The following is a 15,759-nucleotide window of genomic DNA, read 5'->3' on the forward strand; positions in this document are numbered from 1 at the left end:
TGTAAATTTGGTGTGCCCTCAAAATAACTCAACACACAGCCACTAATGTCTAAACTGGCAACAAAGTGAGTACACCCCTATATGAAAATGGACAAATTGCGCCCAATAGAAAAAAATATTTCCCGAACTCGGGTTCGGTTCCAAGGTACCACTTGGAATCGAACCCGAGTTCGGGAAATGTTTTTTTACAGTAGAAATTAATTTATGAAGTTATTGCGTGAAGTCTCGCAAGACCTCTCAAAGCTATAACTTCGGCTCATCAGAGCTAATACATTCTAATACTGTACTGAGCTCCTGCTCTGTACAGTATTAGAACAAATTTTTATGAAAATCGACTTTGGATGTTTAATCCGAAGTCGATTCGCGCATTCCTAGTCATCATAATAGAGATTGTACTGAAAACTACATTTTCTGATAGTCTGTCTGATCGGGGTGGTGTAGAGAGAGAAGAGTAGAGGACCTAGGACTGAGCCCTGATGAACTCCAACACCGAGAGGGAGAGGCTACTTTCACACTTGCGGCAGAGTGATCCGGCAAGCAGTTCCGTCCCCGGAATTGCATACCGGATCCGTCAAAGTCAACAATACCGGATATTTTTCATGCAACGGATCCGTCGTTCCGTCTAGAGTAATTAATGCCGGATCCGTCATTCCGTTGCATACGGTATACACTTTTCGACGGATCCGTCTGCCGGATCCGTCGTAATAGCGGATCCGTCTGTTCCGTTTCCTTGCGTTTGTAAACAGAAAGACGGATCCGTTATTCAAATTTCAGAGATAAAAAGATGCAATCTGTTAAGCAAATACTACAAGTGACTATAAAAGAAAACCGAAGGTCACTTACCACTCAGAAGTTACTTCTGCAGAGTGCAAAGATGATGCCGGACCATATTCGTTTTGGATTTCAGGCTCTTATTCTGGTTTCGCGCTGGAGAAGACGTCTTCGAGACAGACAGCGTACAAAGCGTCGCTATTGGGTGCATCCAATAACCTCTGCAAGAATAAGAAGGGGAGTTTTTGAAACTCTGTTTCCCGAATTGAGGAATTATCCTGAATTTTTTTTTAACTACTTACCGATGACTGTAGAAAGTTTTGATGATCTTTTACAACGGGTGTCACCTCACATTCAAAGACAAGACACCACTTTCCGCCGCAGTGTTTCCCCAGCAGAACGCCTGTTGTTGACCATAAGGTAAAGTTGATAAATAGTATATATAGTACCAATTCATTTCTGTCTAAATTTTTTAAAGCTGCTCTTTTGTAGTGTTAAACTATTTTCCTGTGATCATTGTACAAAGTGCATAGGCCACAAGTGATGATCAGCATTAATATTTTTAATTCTGCATCTTTTAAAGTTTCAATCCATATACTGGTCAAACGATGTCGAATGAACTGTGATCAATATCGGTCACCATGGAGAAGAAACCTTTATCCTTTTTTTTTTATTATTGTCTACATAATAAATCTTGATAAATATTAATAAAACGCCCCATAGAATTGTGTCTGATTGATATACCTTGTATATTATATATATTTTTTAAATACCTTTAATTATATTTTTTTTTTGGGTTTCTTGCAAGTGGAGAAAGTTTTAGCTCACTCCATTTCCAATTTCGCCTTAGCATATCGACTGTTTCCATTATTGTGAAGGAGACATGCCGTGTTTTGAGGGATCAACTTCATGATGAATTTATTCCAAATCCAACTAGACAGCATTGGACAGAAATTGCTGAAAAATATTGGGACATTTGTCAGTTTCCCAACTGCATAAGTGCAGTAGACGGGAAACATATAAGAATAATCAAACCCCAAGGAACCGGATCAGAGTTTTACAACTATAAGAAATATTTTTCAATAATTCTAATGGCCATCGCTGATGCAGAATATCGTTTTGTTACAGTCGACGTAGGGGCCTATGGACGCACCAACGATTCCATGGTATTTAAAAAATTCTTATATGGGCCGTAGTCTATATAACAGACAATTTGATTTCCCTCAGCCTCAACCACTGCCAGGTACTGATGGCCCACCCATGCCGTTTGTATTGGTTGGTGATGAGGCCTTCCAAATGTGTGGAAATCTTCTGAAACCTTATTCAAGCCGCGGATTAAATTTAACAAAACGGACATACAACTACCGCTTGAAAAGGGCTCGAAGAATGGTTGAATGTACATTTGGAATTTTGGTTGCAAAATGGCGGATTTTTACCAAACCAATTCATATGAAGGTGGAATCGGTGGACGAGGTTGTAAAGTCTGCTGTTGTGTTACACAACTACCTCCTTAAAAAGGAGCCACTCAATTTGGAACAGATACCGGAGGACAGCGAGATGCCAAGCATTGAAAGTTTTGGACCACGGTCAAGTGTTGCGGTTTCACGGATGAGAGACTGTTTTGCGGATTATTTTTGCTCGGCAGCAGGAAGGGTGGACTGGCAGGACCGATTTGTATAAACATTTTGCTCTTAATTTGGAATTACTGTTAATTTCTGTTTATTTGGTGGTAGACAGATTTTTGTATTAGTTTTCAATTGGATTTGTGGTTCAATAAATATTGTTTTTCAAAGTACTTGAAATTTTAATTATATATTATTTTTACCACAATAGAAGAGAAACACATTCTTGCTTTGCTACACTGATGTTATATTATTGTGTTTTTAGATACTCATTTTCAATCTTCTAACGCTAGAGGAGCGACACATCTTTGTGTCGCTCCGCTGGCGCAGGTCGATTTTATCAGGCCTGTTATTGTGTAGTAATCTGCCCAACGCTGGAGGAGCGACACATACTTGTGTCGCTCCACTCGCGATTGGACATTTTTAAAGACCTTTTGTACATACACTAAAGTAATCTCCCATCGCTGGTGGAGCAAACCAAGTATAGTTCACTTCAAAAGCGATGTGAGATGTTCACTTTAATTAAATTTTTTTTTAAATAAATACAAAACAAATAAAATTTTGAAACACTAAAATTTTTATTTTAAAAAAAAATATTTTTAAATAATATAAATAACTTTTTTGAATAAAAAAACGTAAAAAAAAGGGCTACAAATGCCTGTAAGTAGGACCGGTGGGAGTGGAAGGTTGGGTGGTGGAGGTTTGAACACTGGTTGGTCCCCCTCGTTCCTGTTCCTGTGCCCCTGTGGACATAAAAGTGTGTGTTGTGGCAAGCACAACAGAGGGAGTATTCAATCTGGATGGGGGAGCAGGAGAAGGAGTTGACCGAGCAAGAGTAGAAGGAGTGTTGAAACTGGTAGCAGGAAAATATTGAGGAGGAGAAGGAGAAAAGTGGTGAGAAAAGTGCTCGGTGGAATGGGGAGGCTGGGATGGGGGCTGAGGAGGTAGGAAAGGGGGGTAGGTAGTTTGGGTAGGGGGTTGTTGAGGTTGTGATGGGGGATAGGGCATGGATTGGGGATAGGATGTGGGGCGGTGCTGAACTTGCCACAAGACACTGTCCACCTGTCTTCGGGCCTCCAACAACTGGTCGGGCGTAAATCGTTCCATCACGGGGAGCAACGAATACCAATAGTGATGCACAGGACCCAATTGCGACGTATGCACCGCCCCCCTCCTGCAGACGTCGCACTTGGTCCTCCAAAGCGGCAATTCTATTGGTATATCCCATCAAGGACTCGTAAACGAGCCTTGTGAGATCCTCGTAGTCCGCCTGACGGCTCCTACCGGTCCTCTGGCGACGCATCAATGCCTCAAAAAGTGGTGCCATTGTTGAGTCGCCAGAGGGCACAGGTAGGGGAACATTGAGGTCCCGACCAGCTGTTGGAGTAGGACGTGAGGGACCCGCGGTGGGCGGCTCTTCGGGGACCGCCTCTTGTGCTCCGGCCTCTGGAAGGACTTCACGAGGAGCTTGGTTCGCCCGAGTACTGCTAGATGTGCTCTAAAAAGGAAAAAAAAAAATTAATGGACAAATAGGGAACTATATGTGAATGTCCCAGACAGAGTGTCAAATGACAGTCTGCCTAGGCCACACACATAGATTGGAGATTAACCTTCAGAATTACTATAAACATTAGAGCTTACCTTCGCAGCTGGAGGGTTCTACGTAGAAAACCTAATGCGGCCATATACCGGTACGGACGCTTTTGGCTTGCTCTTGAACCACTCGGGCGCTTGACCTCCTCGTTGTAGTCCTTCTTATAGCGGTCCCTCATTGACCGCCACCGCACCAGTATTGTAGTCCCTGTCTGCAAGAAAAAAATAAAATATTAATATTATAATAATTTATTTCAGACATCAAAAATGGTTTAGTATTTGTTTGAACCTGCTACAACAACAACAACAATAAAAAAATTATTGATGCTCACTATAGGTAGCAGTGACCAACTTCAACCAGACACAAAACCAATTTTTAATGAAAAGTACACATGTGCATTATACTAGAGTATACTTACGGCACTCCTCCCGTTGACTCTCATTGAGGTCGTCCCAATTAGGCACTAACACTTCGGCTATCTCAAGCCAGAGGAGCCGGGTAGCATGATGGTCAGCATGGCGGCGGTGCGTGTGGTCCCACAGTGGTGGTCTGTCCTCCACCATCTGGATGAGGAGTTCATTGTCAATAATACAACTGCCAAATTCCTCCTCATCCGTTCTGGTGGAGCGTCTGGAACCCTAAAAATATAAAAATAAAAAATTAATTTATTATAATCTCATGTTTAAAGGGATTCTAACACCAGGTTTGGGGCTATAGAGATAGGACATGCACGGCTAGATCGCCGCTAGCATGTCTGCAATATATGTGTCCTATAGGGCTGTGTGGTTTTAATAAAATAAAAAAAAATGATTTTATAGATATGTAAATGAGTGTTGAATGTGTCGCGCATGCGCAGTTCTTTCCATGAAGCTGATGTCAGGACAGGAAAGGAACACTATATCGGCACTGCGCCTGCACGAGCTAGCACATCGCGAGTTTAAGGCTATCGTTGATGAAAGGAGGAGACATAGGCAGTGCTGAGCTCCTTCATAAAAAAAACAAAAAAAAACTAACTTTCTAATCACCTAGAATGGCGTCCTCCCTTCTCCCTCGCAGGCAGGATCGAAGAGAGACAGGAAGTTGACGGCGCCCACAGCTCCTCCTATTCGATTGCGCAAGCGCAGAAAGAAGAGCCGGATCCGTCGATCAGGCAAACAACTGAAATCTTTGTGACGGATCCGGCTCTAATACATTCCTATTGAGAAAAACGCCGGATCCGTCATTCCGGCAAGTCTTCAGTATTTATCACCGGAAAAAAAAACGTAGCATGCTACGGTTTTCTCTTTTGCCTGATCAGTCAAAATGACTGAACTGAAGACATCCTGATGCATCCTGAACGGATTACTCTCCATTCAGAATGCATGGGGATATGACGGATCAGTCGTTTTCCGGCATAGAGCACTTTTGACGGAACTCTATGCCGGAAAACAAAAACGCAAGTGTGAAAGTACCCAAGAAGCAGAGCCAGAGTTGATTCGCTCATCCCTAGTCATCATCATAGAGATTGTACTGAAAACTAGGACTGAACCCTGATGAACTCCAACACTGAGAGGGAGATAAGAAGCAGAGCCAGCAAGTGATACATTAAAGGAGCGATCAGAGAAAGGAAGAGAACCAGGAGAGAGCAGTGTCCTTAAGGCCAATGAGGTGGAGCATGGTGAGAAGGAGTTTGTGGTCTACCGTATCAAACGCTGCAGAGAGATCAAGAAGAATCAGTAGAGAATAGTCGCCATTCCTGTTTGCTGTCAGGAGATCAGTAGACATTTTAGTAAAGGCAGTTTCTGTAGTGGACAGAGGAAAAGGCAGAAGAGAGTAAAAGAGAGTAAAAGAGATGTTCCAGAAGTTTAGAAATGAAGGGGAGGTTAGAGACAGGTTGGTAGTGAGCGGCACAGGTCGGGTCAAGATGTTTTTTTTAGTAGTGGGGTTATAACAAAATGTTTGAAAGAGGATGGGAAGCTAGAGAGAGAGAGGTTATATATTGTAGTAAGGCGGGTAATGACAGCCGGGGAGAGGGACTGGAGAAGGTGTGAGGGGATAGGATCACTGCTACAGGTGGGGGGTCGAGAAGCAGAGAGAAGCCTAAAGACTTCTTCATCTGTTATAGCGTCAGCAGAGCAGAGAGAGCACATGGAAGTGTGGGAGGGAGGAGGATCGAAACTGGTTGGGGCTGGGAAATTATTTCCTGCCGGATGTAACCGATCTTGTCTCTGAAGTAGGTGGCCAGATCATCAGCGCAGGTCATATCTTCTCTTCATGATGCGGCCGCTATCTTCTAGAACACCACAAGCTCTCACCCCTGCGTCTCACACAGAGCAGAACCCAACAAATCCATCCCCAGCCCTGACACAAACCAAACAGAAAAGCTGAGGCTTCCAGAGTCCAGAACGAAGCCGGAAGAAATCCCACCCAAGGAAGACTTCATGACCTACAGAGAAGCAGCTTCATGTCTGCTCTCACCTCCTCACAGCAGGACTTCTTCACTTCTATTACGTCCTCTCTGTCCCACAACCCCAAATAATTATTTCATACCTTTACCTCCCTCTGCCCCCCCCGTACCCCGTCTGACACCCCTCATCTCAGCTGAGGACTATGCCTCTTATCTCTAAACCATCGGCAGCGTTAGATGAAGCTCGGAGCCGCCGTCCTCTCAGCCGCTCTACGTTACTACTCGCTGCTCTTCCCACATAACCTGCTTTACCGCTGTCACTGAGGACAACCTTCCCGCCCTTCTCCCCATCCCCCGTCACACTAATCACCGCTTTACCTCTCCGAGCCTGTCCTGCCTCCGATCACAATCTGTCTGACATTTCCGCCGTTCTCCAGCGTCGCCGGATGCGTTTTTTCTAATCTCCAAAGACTAAAATCTCATCTTTGAAATTCAGCCAATGATACAAGACTGAAACAAGGGAACTTATCTCCCGTCCACTGATTGTGGGGTCCATCCGCTGGGGGCCCCTGCCAGTCATGAGAACGGGGCCCATGTTCTCCCATTGGAGCAGCAGACGAGCTCAGATCAACTACAAAGAAAATCCCCAGCGATAAGACACAGCGCGGCCATTTATGTGCTAGCACTAGGAATAACAGAAGAGAAGGTTATTCCTCCTTTTCCCCCACAGCGGAAATCCTACATCTGCCCCGACATAAGATATCGCTGACATCATTTCTAATAACTGATATGGAGAAAAGGGACAGAGTTACCCCTAAACATCTCCTGAGCACACACAGAGCCCTGATACCAGCAGATTACATCGCCGGCTCTGCTACATGGACATGACAAAGACTCCGCTGTAGTAACTGAACATTACACATACACAGCTCTGCTACATGGACATGACAAAGACTCAGCTGTAGTAACTGAACATTACACATACACAGCTCTGCTGCACACACTGATACAAGTCTTTAGAGGCATATTACACATATACAGCTTGGTTGTATGCACATACAGCTCACCTACACAGACATTACACGGATACAGCTCATCTATACAAACATTACAGGCTTACAGCTCTGCTACATACAGACTGGAATTCCACACAGCACAGCAGAGTCTCACACACAGAGCGGCTAAACCTGGTCATGTGATCTCCATGACTCCTCCCACACCTGATCACATGGTTATGACATCATCACAGGTCCTGTACATTCTCCTGCAGCATAACCTGACTCCTCCCACACATGATCACATGGTCATGACATCATCACAGGTCCTGTACCTTCTCCTGCAGCACGGCCTGACTCCTCCCACACCTGATCACATGGTTATGACATCATCACAGGGCCTGTACCTTCTCCTGGAGCCCGACTCCTGCCTGGTGGTAGAAATTACAGCCCAGGAGGCTCCATAGTGAAGGGTTGTCAGAGGAGGACACGCCTGCCCCCAGGTAAGTGGAACACTCATCACATCCACACATATAAGGCTCCACAGCCACAGAGATACACAGCTCCATCCGCCCTTAAAGCGAACCTTTCACCAGGATTTCACCTAATAAACTATTACCAGTACCTTATAGATTATGCTCATTCTGTTTAAATGCATTCTTGTCCCGCTTTCCTGGGATGTATATTGATGAAAAAAACGACTTATAAAGTCCTTGTCTCCAGCTCCTGCAGTCACGGTGGAAGTCAAGGGGGTAGCCCTTCCCTCACTCCGGGCTGTACCTCCCCTGCCCTAACCCCTCCTCTAACTAGTGAAACTGACACCCGGCTCAGTCGCCGGGACCGCGCTTGTACTGGCGGCGCATGCGCCGTTGGTCTCAGTAGCAGCGCTATCCCGTCTAGGCGCGGACTGAAGCGCGATCCTGTGAGTGAATTGCGCATGCGCCGTCCGTCCCCGATGCCCCCCTGTCTTCTATTCAGGCGTGCGCCTGAAGAACAGAAGACAGGGAGGCATCGGGGACGGACGGCGCATGCTGGTAATAGTTTATTAGGTGAAATCCTGGTGAAAGGTTCGCTTTAAGGCCATGTTCACACTGCAGTTATTTCCTTCAGTTATTTAGCCCAGACCAGTAGTGAAGCCGACTCAGAGATAAGGTGTAATGGGAAGATCTGCACTTGTTCTGTGTTTTTCTCCCACACCAGGTTTTGGCTCACAATAACTGATGGAAATAACTGATCAAATAACTGAAGTGTGAACTCAGCCTAATCTACAAATTCCAGAGAACGTGAAGCAGGAAGTAAAGACGCAGCTTCTGGGGCAGGACACCAGCTTAAAGATAATAACATAAAATACTAATCACAAGAGGTTGGTTCTAGTATACAATGCATTTCAAGGGCGGCCTTCCTCAGGTGTAACAAAAGCCAGGAGCAGGGGGCGTTATATAGAAGACATATCCAGGAGATCTCAGAGACGTGGACTGGAGGAGGGGACGTTATATAGAAGACATATCCAGGAGATCTCAGAGACGTGGACTGGAGGAGGGGGCGTTATATAGAAGATATATCCAGGAGATCTCAGAGACGTGGACTGGAGCAGGGGGCGTTATATAGAAGACATATCCAGGAGATCTCAGAGACGTGGACTGGAGGAGGGGACGTTATATAGAAGACATATCCAGGAGATCTCAGAGACATGGACTGGAGGAGGGGGCGTTATATAGAAGACATATCCAGGAGATCTCAGAGACGTGGACTGGAGCAGGGGGCGTTATATAGAAGACATATCAGGAGATCTCAGAGACGTGGACTGGAGCAGGGGACATTATATAGAAGACATATCCAGAAGATCTCAGAGACGTGGACTGGAGCAGGGGGCGTTATATAGAAGACATATCCAGGAGATCTCAGAGACTTGGACTGGAGCAGGGGGCGTTATATAGAAGACATATCCAGGATATCTCAGAGACGTGGACTGGAGGAGGGGGCGTTATATAGAAGACATATCCAGGAGATCTCAGAGATGTGGACTGGAGCAGGGGGCGTTATATAGAAGACATATCCAGGAGATCTCAGACGTGGACTGGAGCAGGGGGCGTTATATAGAAGACATATCCAGGAGATCTCAGAGACGTGGACTGGAGCAGGGGGCGTTATATAGAAGACATATCCAGGAGATCTCAGAGACGTGGACTGGAGCAGGGGGCGTTATATAGAAGACCTATCCAGGAGATCTCAGAGACGTGGACTGGAGCAGGGGGTGTTATATAGAAGACATATCCAGGAGATCTCAGAGATGTGGACTGGAGCAGGGGGCGTTATATAGAAGACATATCCAGGAGATCTCAGAGATGTGGACTGGAGCAGGGGGCGTTATATAGAAGACATATCCAGGAGATCTCAGAGACGTGGACTGGAGGAGGCGGCGTTATATAGAAGACATATCCAGGAGATCTCAGAGACGTGGACTGGAGGAGGGGGCGTTATATAAAAGACATATCCAGGAGATCTCAGAGACGTGGACTGGAACAGGGGGCGTTATATAGAAGCCATATCCAGGAGATCTCAGAGACGTGGACTGGAGCAGGGGGCGTTATATAGAAGACATATCCAGGAGATCTCAGAGACGTGGACTGGAGGAGGGGGCGTTATATAGAAGACATATCCAGTAGATCTCAGAGGTGTGGACTGGAGGAGGGGGCGTTATATAGAAGACATATCCAAGAGATGTCAGAGACGTGGACTGTAGGAGGGGGCGTTATATAGAAGACATATCCAGGAGATCTCAGAGACGTGGACTGGAGGAGGCGGCGTTATATAGAAGACATATCCAGGAGATCTCAGAGACGTGGACTGGAGGAGGGGGCGTTATATAAAAGACATATCCAGGAGATCTCAGAGACGTGGACTGGAACAGGGGGCGTTATATAGAAGCCATATCCAGGAGATCTCAGAGACGTGGACTGGAGCAGGGGGCGTTATATAGAAGACATATCCAGGAGATCTCAGAGACGTGGACTGGAGGAGGGGGCGTTATATAGAAGACATATCCAGGAGATCTCAGAGACGTGGACTGGAGGAGGGGGCGTTATATAGAAGACATATCCAGGAGATCTCAGAGACTTGGACTGGAGCAGGGGACGTTATATAGAAGACATATCCAGGAGATCTCAGAGACTTGGACTGGAGCAGGGGACGTTATATAGAAGACATATCCAGGGGATCTCAGAGACGTGGACGGGAGGAGGGGACTGGAACGCCCAAAACATAAGAATTCATCCTTTTCTAACAATCACTAGAATCATGACTGGATAAAATGAGTGGCTCTACAAGAAGAGGATCACACCCCCAAGGATATATAAATACAGGACACGAGGCTGAAGTTGGTTTCTTATTCAGAAGTTGCAGTGAGCGTCTCGAGGGGAAATCAGATGAAAGCGGCATTAAAATACAAAAAACGGGCACAAAATGGGCAGAAAAGTGTGATTTAAAGACTGAAATGGATTTGGGCACTGATCTCACACTGGTGACATACAGAGGGTGGTGCCCGCACCATATACAGGGGAGTTCAGCCCAAACTGGTTCTGGGCACAAGAACTGGCAGCAAAGTGGACAGACGGACACTGTCACTGATTTCAATAAGTAACTGGTGTTCTTAAAGGGTTAAATGAATATGGGCCGGGCTGAACTGAAATGTATATGATGTGGGGCATCACCCTCTGTGTGTTGGCAGTGTGAGATCAGTGGGCGAATTTATCGTAGATGATAAATATGATATAACGGCTCCAAAAAGATATAAATAAATAGAGAATTACTAATAACGGAGAAGAAGTGCGCAGGTCTCCAGTGTGAGGCGCTGACGAGACAGAAATCATAGAACGGAGAAAGGAAATTCACAAGTAAAGTGACTGAAATAAACAATAGTAAAATCACCAACCGATATGACAGACATCTGTAGGGGATGTGTCCTCCCCGACGCGTGTTTCAGCTGCTGCCTTCATCTTGGGGTTGGTGCTGCTGTGTGTGAGAAGCCTTTTATATCCGTGTATAATATAATACCACTTAATTATGTGGCGCATGCGCGTACAGGAAGGAAGGAAACCCTGTCCCCGGCGACAAGAGGACACGCAGGAAGCAGGGAGGGAAGTGGGACAGGAAGCGGTGGTCTCGTGCTCACAACGCCAGCACAGGGGAGGAGGAGCCAAGCAGAGTGCAGCGCATGCGCACATGATGAGGAGTATTAATGCTCCACATTGGAGAAGGGCAGAATGACCCGGGGAAACAGGGAGAGATTCTGGAATTCCTTGGATTTCTTCATTCAATCCATCTGGTGTCAGAGTCCGCATCCTGACCCTCCAGAAGTCTTCTCCACCGATCAGCCGTGCAGCCCCATCTCTGCACCATGTAGGTATCAAACCGCCATCTTTATTATGTGTGATGGTGAAATGATGGACAAACTGCAGTTAGATTTCCCTGCATTAACCCCTTCAGAAAAAATTTGGAGAAATTCACAGTTTTCAGAATGTTAATTTCTCTGCTTTTCCGGCAGATAGTGATACCTCGTAAACCAGTTATTACTTTACATCCCCGATATGTCTGCTTTATGTTCCTCCTTCTGTAAATGTCATTTTATTTTTTAGAACAGGCTTAGAAGTTTAGAAACAATTCTTATAATTTTTACGCAAATTTCCCAAACCTGCTTTTTAAAGGGGTTCTCCGGGCTTTTAATATTGATGACCTGTCCTCAAGATAGGACATCAGTATCGGATTGGCGGGCATTCGACAGCCGGCACCCCCACAGGTCAGCTGTATGAGGAGAAAGCGCGCGCCGTCTCATGTCCTGCTCGCCGCTGTCTTGTCTATGGCAACCAGGAAGAGAGACTGGAGACGGCAGGAGCGCACAGCGTGTGCCTTATCTTCATACAGCTGATCGACTGGGGGTGCCGTGTGTCAGACCCCCCGATCTGATATTGATGACCTCCGCTGACCTATGATCTCGATGCTCTGCTGGATCCTATAGTTCTCTCGTGTGCCGGCACAATTACTTGCTCGTGTGTAGTAGGGATACGGGAACGCCGACTTCTGCTGTTTCAGTGTCCGGAATGGTATGAAGGATAAGTTTATTCCTCTCAATAGGTTGGTGCCGCAATTACACTCGATGGATTAATACCGCAGTTACACCAGACGCATTTCCAAACTGTACGTTTTCTTCCTCAGTGGTTGCAGTAGTATAAAAATGAGGGACCAATCGCTCCGTATCCGGAGCTGTGCTGATATCAGAACCTGGGCCGGACCGTGTCAGGATGTTTTTGTAGTATTCTAGTCATTCACAATGCACACCCTGCGGTTTCTTCAGTTGTTCTATAAACCAACAAATGAAACCTACAAATGATGTAGATTATAAAATCCAATATATAGAAAATACTAAACATCCAAGTTGATCAACAAGTCATAAAACTGGGAATAAAAAGAAATATAGAATAAAATAGACACATGTAGTGTAAAAGGGTTAATGTGATCTTTATTCCGGGGTGTTAGTTCGCTCTGCAGGTCTGTCTGCATTTTGTTCTATATTTTGTTTTATTCCCAGTTTTATGACTTGTTGATCAACTTATGTTTTGAATATTATATATATTGGATTCTATGACCTATCATGAAACTGCCTTGACCACATGTTTCGATCCATATAAAAAGAGAGAACACAACATCTACACTTTATTATTGCTCTCTGAGAAGCTCTGGCAGACGTTCTTCTGTACCTCTTGCATGATGTTCTTTGTTTAGGTTTTACTTTGTCATCTCTTTTCCTTCTCCCAGCTGTCATCTATTTACACTGATTGCCTCCCTTTATATTCCCTCTCATACTGCCTCACTTTGCGGTTTATACTACTTCCTGGATTGTGTTCACTGCTAGATGCTGCAACTGCTGGTTCCTCAGATAAGTCTTTTCCTTAATTTGTGTTTCCGTGCTGGCTTGATCTAGGCGACCCTGACTCCCTCCGTATTAAGTGCAGGGAGCCGGTGGTCGTGTCCCCTCACTATTATAGGGTTTTCAGGTGTCACACAGTCTAGGTACGAGGGCATGCAATTATCTATCATAAAGATCTTTGCATGGGCTGAGCAGTCAGGGAGAGCTCTAGGGCTTTTATAGGGCTCACCCATATGTTCCTTAGTTTAGGATCAAGTCCGTCGGATGTTTAGTTATAACTTCCAGTTTTCTGCAACACCATCCGTGACAATTATCTCCTCCGATGTCTCCTCTTATCTCCAGTTATTGTATTTTACATGGGATTTTGTAGGATTTTCCATCGTCTTATCTTCTCTCCATTCAGGTTCCTACAATATAGGATCCGCTCAGTAGAGATCTTCTATATAAGATCCTTCTCCTGATTGACCTCGCAAGGATGGACCGGAACAAGATGGCAGAGAGGATAATAAATCTCACCCTAGAGATCCTCTTCCGGCTTACTGGAGAGGTGAGAGATTCTGATGCTGTCACATTACATCATTTTATCTATGTTACTAACAGATGGACATGACTGGAGAGGTGAGGGACTCTGGAGATGTATGGAGTGATATTTATTACTGTGTCTCTCCATAACCAGGACTACACAGTAGTGAAGAAGACCTCTAGTGAGCGCTGTCAGGCCCCTGTGTCTGAAGGATGGGGAAGAACCCTGAGCCCAATTATAGGGCCTCCACCTCACCCCCTGATACATGAGGAAATCGATAGAGAGAAGATCCTAGAACTCGCCAACAAGATGACTGAGCTGCTGACTGGAGAGGTGACACTGCTGGGAATGCTGGGACATTATACAGGAACGCTATGAAGGGATCTGGGTGATGACTGTATCATTGTGTTGTCAGGTTCCTATAAGGTGTCAGGATGTCGCCATCTATTTCTCGATGGAGGAGTGGGAGTATTTAGAAGGACACAAAGATCAGTACAAGAACGTCATGATGGAGGATCACCGGCCTCTCACATCACCAGGTAATAGACATGACTAAATACACACGTCCTCTCATTATCTGTATGTAAGGGATGAATTCAGTCACTGGATGTGTTTCCTACTGTTAGAAATTGGCCACAACAACACAAAACTTCTTGAAGAAACTTCTTCCTCAGAAGATTCTTTTGTTTAAGCCTCATTCACACATCAGTGTTTTGTCAGTGATTTCCATCAGTGATTGTGAGCCAGAACCAGGATTTGAGCCTCCACAGACATAAGGTATAGGGGAAACTCTGTACCTGTTCTGTGTTTAGAGTCTCACCTGGTTTTGGCTTAAAATCTCTGATGGAAATCTGAAGAGCAGCAAGACATCATTGAAGTCAATGTAAAATGTAGGCAGATTATGGCATAAGAGGTAAATGGAAGTGAATTACAGCCGTGGTAAAAGGCAGCGCTCTGTTATAAGTCCTGGACACCGTCCTTTATACCTCAGAGAACAAAGGAATAATTCATATTTTAATTCCAGTTTTCCGCAGTGTGTCGCTGTACGTAGACTTCAGTGTTTTACACACAGATTCCATCATTATCATACGTTATGTCGGAATATTTATGCTGTCTCCGATTAACAGCCTATATTATTTATGTGAATAAATTAGAATCTTTAACCACTTAAGGACCACAGGTTTATACCCCCCTAGTGACCAGGGCCTTTTTTACAAATCGGCACTTCACAACTTTAGCGGTTTATTGCTCGGTCATGCAACTTGGCACCCAAATGAATTTTACCTCCTTTTCTTCTCACAAATACAGTTTGGTGGTATTTGATTGCTGCTGACATTTTTTGTTTTTCTGATATTAATCAAAATAGACCGCAATTTTCTCCAAAAAAAAGTATATTTTTAACTTTTTAAAAATTTTGTGTCAGAATTTATTGTGCTACATGTCCTTGATAAAAAAAAATGCAATAAGTGTATATTTATTGGTTTGCGCAAAAGTTATAGCGTTTAAACTATGGTACAAAAATGTGAATTTCCGCACTTTGAAGCAGCTCTGACTTTGTGAGCATCTGTCATGTTTCTTGAGGTGCTAGAATGCCAGGATAGTATAAATACCCCCCAAATGACCCCATTTTAGAAAGAAGACACCCCAAAGTATTCACGGAGGGGCATGGTGAGTTCATGTATGATTTAATTTTTTTTCACAAGTTAGCGGAAAATGACACTTTCTGAGGAAAAAAATAAAATAATAAAGTTTCAATTTCTGCTAACTTCTGGCAAAAAATAAAAAATCTCCCACGGACTCACTATGCCCCTCAGTGAATACCTTGGGGTGTCTACTTTCCGAAATGGGGTCATTTGTGGGGTGTGTTTACTGTTCTGGCATTTTGGGTGAGGCTAAATTGTGAGCAACCCTGTAAAGCCTAAAGGTACTCGTTGGACTTTCGGCC

The 15,759-nt window shown here is 44.8% G+C and overlaps 1 long non-coding RNA gene and 1 pseudogene across 1 annotated transcript; both read left to right on the forward strand.

Annotated features, from left to right (window-relative positions):
• Window positions 1–15,759, forward strand: part of LOC121003523 — a 791,128-nt pseudogene that overhangs the window by 560,282 nt on the left and 215,087 nt on the right.
• On the forward strand, window positions 7,781–14,014 carry LOC121003619. Its single transcript, XR_005779560.1, has 3 exons — window positions 7,781–7,871; window positions 13,695–13,838; window positions 13,968–14,014. It is a non-coding gene; the product is annotated as an uncharacterized LOC121003619 (long non-coding RNA).

Source organism: Bufo bufo, chromosome 6, assembly GCF_905171765.1.
Source record: "Bufo bufo chromosome 6, aBufBuf1.1, whole genome shotgun sequence".
NCBI classification, from domain to species: Eukaryota; Metazoa; Chordata; class Amphibia; order Anura; family Bufonidae; genus Bufo; species Bufo bufo.